Source organism: Lates calcarifer, unplaced genomic scaffold (genome assembly GCF_001640805.2).
Source record: "Lates calcarifer isolate ASB-BC8 unplaced genomic scaffold, TLL_Latcal_v3 _unitig_1868_quiver_957, whole genome shotgun sequence".
Taxonomy (NCBI): domain Eukaryota; kingdom Metazoa; phylum Chordata; class Actinopteri; family Centropomidae; genus Lates; species Lates calcarifer.
The window spans coordinates 35788-47176 of NW_026115812.1; the positions used below are offsets into that span (position 1 = coordinate 35788).

Here is an 11389-nt window from a genome sequence, read left to right on the forward strand (position 1 = left end):
TCCCCTCTGAATCTCTCTCAGTATCAGTCAGTATTCAGGAACTGAGTCATCGACCGCAGCGCTAGCTCCAGACCAGCACAGGATGCTAGCTTAGTTTTAGACTATGTTACTTAAGTAACACATCAGTGGGGCCTGTTGCTACTGGTTCTCACTTTGTTTGATGCCACAACACACAGTACAGACCTTCTTTAATGAAGGCTCCTCAGCTTAAATGTAAAGCTACAAAATGGCAGACACACTCTGAAAGCCCTTGAAGACCAGTTTTTGGTGCTTGATTTCTCATTCTAAAGTTGTTGTTGTTTTTTTTTTAAAGATTTTAATAATTTCAGATCAACTGAGGACTCGTGCTTTGCAGCAACTTAAGGAAATCAACTTAAATTTATTGTTTTAGTGTATTCTTCCTTACTTTTTGGATATTAACAGGTTCTGAAAGTTTACAGTGGATTTGTGATTACACAGTTCAACAAACCATCATCACAAACATGATATGAAATGTTCTTAAACATGCTAACATGCACAGGAGAACATATATTATTTTTATTTTATTTTTATTGTTTATATTTATACCATCAACTTTTGTCTCATACCCGTGTACAAACCAACCACAACCAGCAGGGGGTTAACTTTAAGTGGGTGGTGCAGAACATAGCTCTCTCCATTCAGGAGTCTTCAGCAGTGTGTTAGCACTGTCAGGGCGCTATCTATAGATTATCAGCTGTCAAAAACAGCTCTATTTCCTCATTTTTCAACTTACAGTCAAATTATTGTTCTCAAATTATTGTCCTTAACTGTTCTTACAATTCCCAGTATGCATTGTAAACACTGTACTCTGAGATCTAAATACTCCAGCTGTTCAGTTTGCAGCTGCTAGTGAGAAAACCAGATGCCAGAATGAGGTCCCACTTCCTGCCAGAATATGACTTTAATTATAACTAAAGTTTGTAGTATTTAAAGAAAGTGTCACAGTTCCTGTTGTCACACATAAATGCTGGCTTGACTCTACTGCCAGCCAAGAACAGAGATACTCTGCAAAAACTGCAAAAACGTTTTTAATGTCCAGTACTAAAGTTTAAAAAACAGTTGCATGATTATTGTAGAGTAGACAAACACTGTTAAATGAGTTCCTCACAATTTGGATCCTATGTTTTCCTGTCCTTTGTACTGTATAGTATATACCATCATCTTTATCAACATTTGGAGGAATCCAGCTTCGCAAGCCTGCTGTGCCAAGCTCTGGTTGGTTTGGCTAATGGTCAAGAGCAGGGTGGTCAAATATAACTCACAAGGCAAGGCTTTCTCAGTACTTGCACATTAGGTGGAAAGGGAAGTTAGCCATGTTGCTGCCTAACATAAAGAAAACAACTAAGGACATGCAGACCAGAAAAGGCTGAGGTTACCTGGGTAGGAAAGAAAGAACAGGTCATCTTTATCTGACCATGGTGGTGAGAGGGAAAAATCCTCAGGTATGACCAAGTAATATTAATCATTACTGCCAAATAATGAATGATAGTCAGAATCTGCATAGTCATCATCACCTCCCTTTGATAAGATCAGTGTGGCAGCTGCATGGAAATAAAAACAGAAAGAGGAATTAAAAGTTGTTAGAACTGCAGCAACAAAAACACAAGAGTGCTATAAATGATCTCATCTAAGTTTTGGAAACTGTGTATTTCATAAAACATCAATCTATTCTTTTAACCGTCTGTTTTGATTTACTGTTTGAGGCCTATAAAGAAACCTCTGTGTTGTTGCTGTGGCTGCACATTGTGGTGTAATATTAGCAAACTGTAGCACTGATTTTGATCAGTGGTTCAATTGCTGTACTAACAAGTACTCACCTGTTAGATGAGCATCAGTGCAAACTCTCCAAAAGCGGAAGGGGAGATATTAGCTTCAGCTTACTTTGTGCAGATTACTATCCTTACAGTGTATTACTGTTTTGATTCTTCTCTAGCCTCAATTTGACTTTCAGAAAAGTTGTTTTTAAATTTTTACATATCTACTAGACTGATCATGTGACTGAACAAAACCCTGTCAAGACAGGAAACCACAGTCTTTGTCACCAACTCACTGAGGGCGAACATCAGCAGGTAAACCTTCATCATCACCACCTTTTTTCTTTCTTTTCTCCAAATGTCAGGCTGAAAACTCAGACTGTCAAACTTTCTCCAGCTGACAGAAGGCTGCTACTGTACTTCTGCCATCTGGCACCTCACATCTGTGTATTTCAACTGAGACAGGAACTAGCAAACCACATCAGCAGACGTCTGTTTCAGTTGATATTGTGAAATCGGTTCATTGTTGACTTACTTGACTTTGTAGAAAATGTACTGTAAATTCTCCTGCATTGATAATTACATTCACGTCTCAAGTGCAGGCATTTTAAGTCATGCTAGCAGCATTAGTCTAGAGATAGCAATGCTAGTTGAACGGTGAGGATTAGCTCCAAAATGGATCTATGGTTAATAGGAACAGAAGTTTTGAGGTCCTCTAAGAGAGAATATATAACTTTGTGGTCACACAGAGGTTTCACTTTGCTGTTTATTAAAGAAGCGATAAAGAGATAAATTCATGCAGAGAACACGCAGAGATAAATTCAGAGATAAAGTGTAACATCCAGTACAAAGTACAAAGATACAGTTAAACAAAATCCCATCATAACAAAACATGATATGAAATGCCCTTCAGAGAGCTAACACGCAGAAAACTAAGAGAGCATAGACCAAGCAGGAAGGGTTGAGGTTAGCGGTGGAGGAGTCATCGGTGGTGTCTGTAGGTAGAGAGATAGATAACAGGTAATCCATTAAAACCTAGCAGCATGGGTGTAAAACAATATTCACTGAACCTTTCAGCATAGCCCATTGTTCGTCTACATGGCTGATGGTCAAGAGCAGGGTGGCCAAATATAACTCACAAGACAAAGCTTTCTCAGTACTTGCACATTAGGTAGAAAGGGAGCAACTAAGAACACAACTAAGGATATGCAGATCAGAGGAGGCTGAGGTTACCTGTGGGGGAGGGCAGCTCAGTTGAGATGGTAGAATCCTCAGGTGTGGACAAGTCAGATTCAGCATCATCATCATCAGCTCCATTTGATAAATTGAGTGTGGCAGCTGCATAGAAATAAAGACAGAAAGAAGAATTGAAAGTTGTTAGAACTGCAACCACAAATTGCACAACGTTTTTGCTTGTTATACCTTTTGTCACAGGGTGAATGTCTTCTCATAGTGTTTAATTTGAACAAAATTAAACAATTGTTTTAGAGAGATGCAACAACTCAGACCACCAGAGTTTCTCTAACTGTGACAGGAACTAGCCAACCAAATCAGCAGACTTGTCCCAATATGTATATTTGTAGGTACACCAAATAAAAATTAGAAAAGCACTGTCAGCAAAATGAACCATGAAAGTTAGAAGTATATGTGGGGCATTTACCCAGTCCACCCACCAACCACAGCCCCTTTCTGTAACCTCAGGTTCAATTTGATTTTGACTACCACTCAGTAGAAAGTTGTACTGATTAGATAAAGATCACAACCTGATTCACTTTTCTGAATTGTTTCTATATCTTTTTGTTTGATCAAATTACTAAACTAAAACCCACACTACAATGTGGCAGAGACGCACCATGTCAAGATGCCATTTCAAAGTGAACACAATAAACCACAGTTAGTCTTTTTCACCAACTCACCGAGAACCCATATTAGCAGGTAAACCTTCATCATCGTCATCATCTCCTCCTGTCCTCTTCGTCCTGTCCTCTAAATGTTAGGTGGTAAATTCAGACTGCCAAGCTGACAGAAGGCTGCCCACTGTCTTTTTGCCTTTTGTCACCTCACTCTAGGATGTGTGACTGAATCAGCTGAAATAGGAACTAGCTAACCATTGCAGACTTGCTGTGTCATTATATGGTTTTAAATCAGCACATTGCTGACTTAAATTCTATATGGATGTATGAAGTGTGAGGTTTAGTGGTCTTAGTAATCACGATCCTGATAAAGCTGTGGAGTAAATATTAATCTCTGAAATACAGGTGAGAAAAGCACAATGTAAATACTAGAATTACACAAATAAGCACTAGAAAATCTAAACTCAAGAAACAGATCATATCAAATGTGGTTAAATTCATAGAAACAATGAGTTTTGAGGTCTTCTAAGAGAGAGGTATATACATTTGTGGTTACAGAGGGGTTGCACTTTATTTTTCAGAGATTAATACAGAGTAACATCATCTGCAAACAGAGGCACCACAATAACTTAAGCGACCAAGCCTGTCGTAGAAGGAGAACATAAAACAAGGCTTTTCATTAAACAGTGAAAGTTTACAGTTTATTTATGATTGCATACTTTAACAAAATGCCATGACAGCAAACATGATATGAAATGCTCTTTAATGACATAACATCCAGAGAACTACGAAAACATAGACCAGGCATGAGGGGTGGATGATAGTGGTGGAGGAGGAGGAGGAGGAGGAGGAGGAGTAGTTACTGGTGCTGTTGTCTGTAGGTAGAGAGAGAACAGATAATCCATTAATGCCATGAGAACATTCATGGAACATTCACCATTAAAAAGCCAGTCATACTAGTGAGTGGCAGGTCTTGTTGTCTTTCTATGGCAACTACAGCATCACTCTACAAACTTAATACTTTTTTTTTGGTTGATTTTTTGGTACAGTATTGAACTTAGCCACCTACCACTACCTACATCAAGAGAAGAGCAGGCTGGTTAAAGCATCCTCATGTCAGGCTTGCAACTCACAAGCTCTTATGTTGTTGCCTGATAATGTGTTGACCTAAAGAAAACCACCATGAAAACAGAAACCAACTGAGGTTGAGGTTACCTAGTCCTTCACCACTGCCATTCTCAAGAGAATCCTCATCATCTGATAGATCATTTCCATTTGATAAAATGACTGCAGCACCTACAGTTAAATAAGGATTGGAAAAATAAAGTCATTAATACAAACCAATATTTGGAGCCCTGGAAGAGAGAAAAACATCTGGTTTCTCTGCTCAAGAGAGCATCTGTCTGAAACTGTCTTTTGAAGTCTGTAAAGCATGTCTCAGTATTGTTGCTGTGGTTGCACATTGTTCTCTCATCTAGGCTAAAGGTAGTATTGATTAAGATCAGTGGGTTCAAATTTCTGCATCAGTGTAGACTGTCCAGAAGGTGTCAGTAAAAGCTTGATATGTACAATCTCACTTGCACTGGGGAAGCTCAGGCAACACGCGTACAGAAGGGAAGTCAGTCAAAACGAGAGGAAGTGGGTGAGAAGTCAAAGATGTGGGATGACAGCACTTGTGGTGCGTGCCCCCGAGAATGTGCAAAACCTAAGGTAGGTTTTGGTCAGTGAGGGGAAGTTGACACATTTCAATGAAGACGAAAATGAAGAAGAAAGGATAATATTAGCTTCAGTTTACTTGCTGCACATTTCTATCTGATTCCTCTTTCTCGACTCGTTCAGAGTGATGGATTACCTTTAAAGTTTGTTCTGTGCTATTTGGAAATTAATGAAAGTAAGTAAGCCAAAGAGGATTAACTGAACTGATTCTGAAACATGCTATTTTTTTTAAATCAGACAAAAAAAAAAAAAAAAACTTGAGAGAAAATTCATGCTCAGATGTTCATTAATTTCTTGGCTGGTTTAGGTTTTGGTTAACATTCTGTATAAAGTTGTTCTGATCAGATAAACCTCACAACATGATTATTTTTTCAGATCTCTCCATATCCTCTAGACTGATCGAGTGATTCAACCAAAACCCCCACTCTAATGTGGCAGAGACGCACCCTGCTGAAATGCCATTTCAAAGCGAACACAGTAAACCACATTTGGTCCTTTCATCAACTCACCGAGGGCAAACGTCAGCAAGTAAACCTTTATCATCGCCATCATTGTTACCTCCTGTCCTCTTCTTATTCCTGTTGAAACGTTAGGTGAAAACTCTCAGACCACCAGAGTGTATCCAGCTGACAGAATGCCGCCACGGTCTGCCATCTGTCATCTCATATCTGTGTGTACGTATATAGACTTGTTACACGACAGGAACTAGCTAACCACAGAGACAGCAACTGTCTCATCACTAGACTTGCTGTCTCAGCTATTATCTGTATGGTACTATGCACAATTATAGTCACTAAATATAAGGTGAGAGAGCTTACAAATGACATAACTTACTGCTGAATTAAAACATCTCCAAAATCCAATTTTTTTTTAATCTTCATTATGCTTCTCCTCATTCTGTGTCATATATATAATGTTAGAATGTAGATTCAACATTTTAGATAACGAGGTATTCTTTTCCATATTACATACAGGCTTAGCTGAAAGCTGTACTACCATAGGGTTCAGGTTGGTCCCATAATTTCAATAAAGTTGAAGCACAGTTTGTATTATGAACAGGCTAATAGTATGACAGCAGAAAGCACTGATGTTACAAGTTTTTTTTGAAGATACCATAATTGTTCTTTAAATCTTATTAATCAACCAGACAGTTGTATTTACCATCTTAAAACTCAGGTGAACAAAATCGTAGTATGCAGGAATTCAAATCTAACCTACTTTTCCCACTTGATTTGAACGCAGCACAGGTGAACGTCACAGGAGCAAATAATGTCACTTTTTTTTTCAGGAGAAAAGGAACAAAAATAAAGAAATTTATTGAAAAAAATCACACAAATTACATTAGAAACAATGAAACACACAGATAGTAGAAGTGCAAATGAGATAAATCCCAGATCTGATATTTGCATAAGATACATCTTAATTTAATTTTTGCTGGTATATTGCACTAAAATCTCTTTGTCGGTTAAAGTTTAAGGCTTTTCATTTACTCTGTAAGGGTGTGTGTGCATACAAAGGACACGACAGAAAAACCATTTCACCACTTAAGTTTCAGATTTTCAGATAGTAGTAAGACAAAATAGATTAAATTAAACTCTCCAAGGTTAACTGAAATATAAGTGAAACCACAATTACAAGACAGGAGGAACAAATTCAAGATGCATTTCTGAAGAGAAACAGTTTGTCAACAAAAAAGAAATAATATTTTGAATCAGCTTTGTTTTTAAATGTTAATTTATGACTTCAGATTAAATTTACTTCAGCCCGCAAGCAGCTAGCTAGTAGCTTACTAGCTAGTAGGATAGCTAACTTGCCTAAAGGCAATTTGTGGTTGTTGTTTGTGATATTGTTGATCTATTGAAGTCAAATTTAGTGTAAAATCACTTTAAATTAAGTCTATGTAACTGATCCTATTATCACTTGTGGCCACAGTGGCTATTGTTACGTTAGTATTATTTTTATGCTAGTGTTATGCAGCAAGCTTACCATCCTGAGCAGGAGGTTGTTTAAAATGACCAGAGTAAGGTCCTCTGCATTTTCTATTAGAACAGTTTAACAACCAAATATTTGACTTTTTATCATATCAAGAAATAAGTGCAAAGATTTCAGAAAACAGTGTAGAAAACTATTTGCATTGACCCCACAAATATATAGAAAACTGAACATGATTTATCTTCAAAGTGATCTCCTTCAAATAATTTTCATTAACATAAATATCACCCATATTCACATGGGGGAAACATCAAAATATTCAAGTGCTGCCAGGAATATATATATAGTGTACATACAAATCTATGCATAAAAACATTATAATTTACTCACAAATTTTGTATTATTCATCACAGAATATAATACACATTGTGTTGCATGTTTTGTGCTTGTACGACTTTTACAAACCGTCAGTCTTCTGCTGGTGGCCACTTAGCAGCTCCTTCGATACGTTTTTAGCAGTGCCTGGGTCACTGGCACATCGATGGCAACTTCACAAGCAGATTTTTAGAGGAGGAGCAGTTAAAAACCACCAGCACTCCTGTTACTCCTCGGCAGAACAGTCTAGTGCAATGCTGTGCTCCTGTGCGATGGCAGCCAGCTCTTTGAGGAACTCGGCGTACAGGACGATGGCAAACACTCGGCTCTTGGCTTGAGGGGGGATCGGAGGGCAGGGCGGCAAGACACCAAGAGGGGGCAAAGCCAGGGCGTTCCTCACAGAACCATTAGGAAGAGATGGGTCCAGGATGATGTCTCCGCCCTGAGACTCGAGGCACTCTGAGGAAAAGTAAGCAAATGTGATAGTAAAGGTAATTTAGTATGCGTCAAATCATCAGTGTTGGAAATTCTCTCCATCTACAGCTTTTCAACAACAGACCAAGGAGGGTTGTATGTGACTTTTCTAACTCATCCGCTTAATGCAGAGATTCCAGCCCAGTTGCAGTTAATTAGCATGTGAATTCTTGAATTATGGCCAAGAACATGTTTTGTTGTTGTTGTATTTCATGTCCCGTTTGATGTATGTGGTTATTAACCTCTAAACTTGCTGTCTTGGTCTTTAGCCAACAAGAACCTCCAGGCCTGGAGTGACCAGGCTGGATAGTCTGGTCTGGCTGCCACATAGCGCTCAATCTGACCATGCACTGACACCAACACCTACAGAGACACAGGAATAAAAGGACAAACACAACATTATTATTTAGATGCATGAAACAATCAAATGGAATAAGAAACCTAATCAGACATATATGACATGGTTGGATTTTACCTGATACAGTGTGCGTACGTTGGGTTGGTTGTGTGTTGTGTCTGTGCTGAGCAGGAAGGATCTCAGCAGGGGTTGTGGGTACGACGCCAGCTGAGCCAGGATACCCGTCACCAGCAGGTTTACAGCGATGGAGTTTTCCAGAAGGTTCTCAAGTCGGGACAACAGGACCACTGATGAACGGACCTGTGACGCCATGGAAAACTACAAGTTAGTGTGGCTATGTAGTAGAAAGCAATGGGGATGCCGTAGTGTGTTATTTATCTGTTTATCGATAAAAGCTCCAACTCTACTGCACCTCAGTTAATATTTGTTTATCTTAACCACTGGTCTTAAACCTTTGGTGTAGCGGCCAAATGAAGCTGAAACGCCTCAGCTTTAACCTGATGCTAAGATGAGAGTTTTGTCTAAGAATCCCTTGTTTTCTTCCTTGGCCTTAATATATTAAGCTATTAATAACAAAAGGCCACGTTCTTATGTTTCTCCACACGTGGAGACAAAGTACACTGGTACCAAAGAGGTGACGCAAGCACAAAGCCTCTTTCAGTTCTAATGGACTTGTTCTGCCTTCAGAAAGCTTCTTAAATCACTTAATTCACACTGTACGTGCTCAAACACACCTGTAAATGGAACTCCGTGCCCCCTGCTGTCTTTCTTAGTGCTGCTCCCTGTTTCCTCTTCCTTATTTTCCTCTTCCATTGCCTCCTCCTCCTCTCCCTCCACCTCTTCATCATCCCATGAAGAGCTAAAAACAAATTCTTCGCCAAGGCCCTCTTCCTCCTCTTCCAGTTTTGCCTCAGCGCTCGGACCCGCCTCCTAAATGTGCTGATGTTTGTCTGTGATGTGGTCACAGTCTGGCTCCACCCCGAAGGAGAGCATGAGTTCATGGTATTGGGACAGGAAGTCGTCGTTATGGTGACTTTGTTATCAGGCATACTTGGAGACTTGGCATTGGTTGCAGAAAACTAATGGGTTATGTGGCTCAGATTCATGATTACCATTAGCAAAGCGTTTGCCACTAAACATGGTGTGGGATGTTGTGTGTTGTGGTGTATATGCTGTTGGTGTGCTGTTTGCTTGTGATTGATAATCGTTGTTAAATCACTGAGGTTACAGTTTTCTTAAAGGACTGGTCGTCTTCATCAGCGTCATCACATTCGTCGATGATGTGATTCTTTGCATTAAAAACCATTGGTGGAAAACTTGATGTCCTTTCAGCTCTCCTTGTACATCTATCCTGTTTTCTCATCTTCTTCTTCCTCCTTCCTTCTCCCTGTCTCCTTTCCACAGTCCTCACTCCTCCTCACCTCCTTCCCATAATCTTCACTCCTCTCTCCTCCTTCCCTCCATCCTCGCTCCTCCTCCTCGTCGACATAATATTGTTAACGGTTTCCATTACCGTCCTCCCTGTTGTTGTTAACATTGTTGTTAACGTTGTCGTTGTCACTGCTGTTGACACTCGCTGACCATTTGAGATGCTTTCACGTGCCCGTCGATTTGCTGCCATGATTCGCTCCAAAATGGCCGCCTTTGTGTCCCTGGGCAACTAGATCGTAGACCTGAACATCGTCCTGAAACTCGGATTCCTCCACATACGAGCCATGCACCAACTTGATTGCACTGCGTCGCATTTCCTGGATGTGTCGAGGAGGTAGAGGTGCTGGTGTAGATGTACCCACGTCACCATTAGCTAGTCCTGTGTTTAACTCTGCTGAAGAGGGATCGTCATCTGCCAAAAATGTCATCCCACTCCAGCTCCAGGGCAGAACTAACTCTTCCTGCCTGGTTGCCTGTGGAGACCGGTATCTGAGGAAAGAGGGGTTGGGGACAGGGCTGAGGAGGAGGAGTGTTGACCAAAGAGCAGATGGAGTCACTCTTGACTCTCTGTATGAGTTCTTCCTCATCCTCTATGTCGTCCCCTGGTGTGTCAGATCGGTATTCCTCAGGCAAAGGGTGATCCCGTCATATGGGGCTGACCAGAGCTGACATGCCCTGCAGGGAAAAACAAAACTCATCAGCACTTAAGAGGCTGGACACTGAAATGACATTGCATTGCATTCGCCACAGATATTCATGATTCCCACAGGACAAATCCTAATGATGTTGGTCATCCTCCGACTTTCGCTGTTGCATCACCATGAGGTTGACATATTGAGCTTTTAGTGAAATATCACAACAACTATAGAACTGATATATTCATTCCCTGCATCATCATTGAGGTCTTTGGCAATTAATCCTCCTCTACAAATGCCAATACCAAAGATTACCCAGTAGATATCACTAAACACATCAGTACATTTCTTGACAGTGGTTCAGTGCCTCAGTAAGTTTCCTCTGTCAGTCTGATAAGGTTTGGACTCCTTTGCAAAGCTGTTTCTTGGGTAGTAACCATATCTCTTGAGTGACAAAATGACCCACCTATCCATTAATTTTCTATTCTATTCTAGTTTGTTAAAAAAGTACTATTTCCTTTAAGCCATAAATCTGGTCCAATGCACAAAGTCCCATGGTCTACTCCCTGATTTAATCGTAGAGGAAAACACAGTCAGGCACACTAACCTGTGGGATGTGGAGATGGCCTGGCAGGCGTCCCAAAGGTAGTGGAGGTAGTTTACATCCATCAGAAATTCTGAACCTCGACAGTAACCAACACTGTCTGATACTGACAGATCTAATACAGACAGAGGATTTAAGTTAGTATATACACGTGTGAAAGTGTACATGTACTCGTGTTGTGTGTTAGTTGTACTGACCTGCTCCTTTGGGCCAGTGGATATGCTCAGATTGTGAGT

At 40.2% G+C, this 11389-nt stretch overlaps 1 pseudogene; it reads right to left on the bottom strand.

Moving 5' to 3' along the window:
• Positions 1-2523: 2523 nt before the first annotated feature.
• LOC108891063 (FHF complex subunit HOOK interacting protein 1A-like) lies at positions 2524-11375 on the bottom strand (annotated as a pseudogene).
• Between the last annotated feature and the right edge of the window lie 14 nt (positions 11376-11389).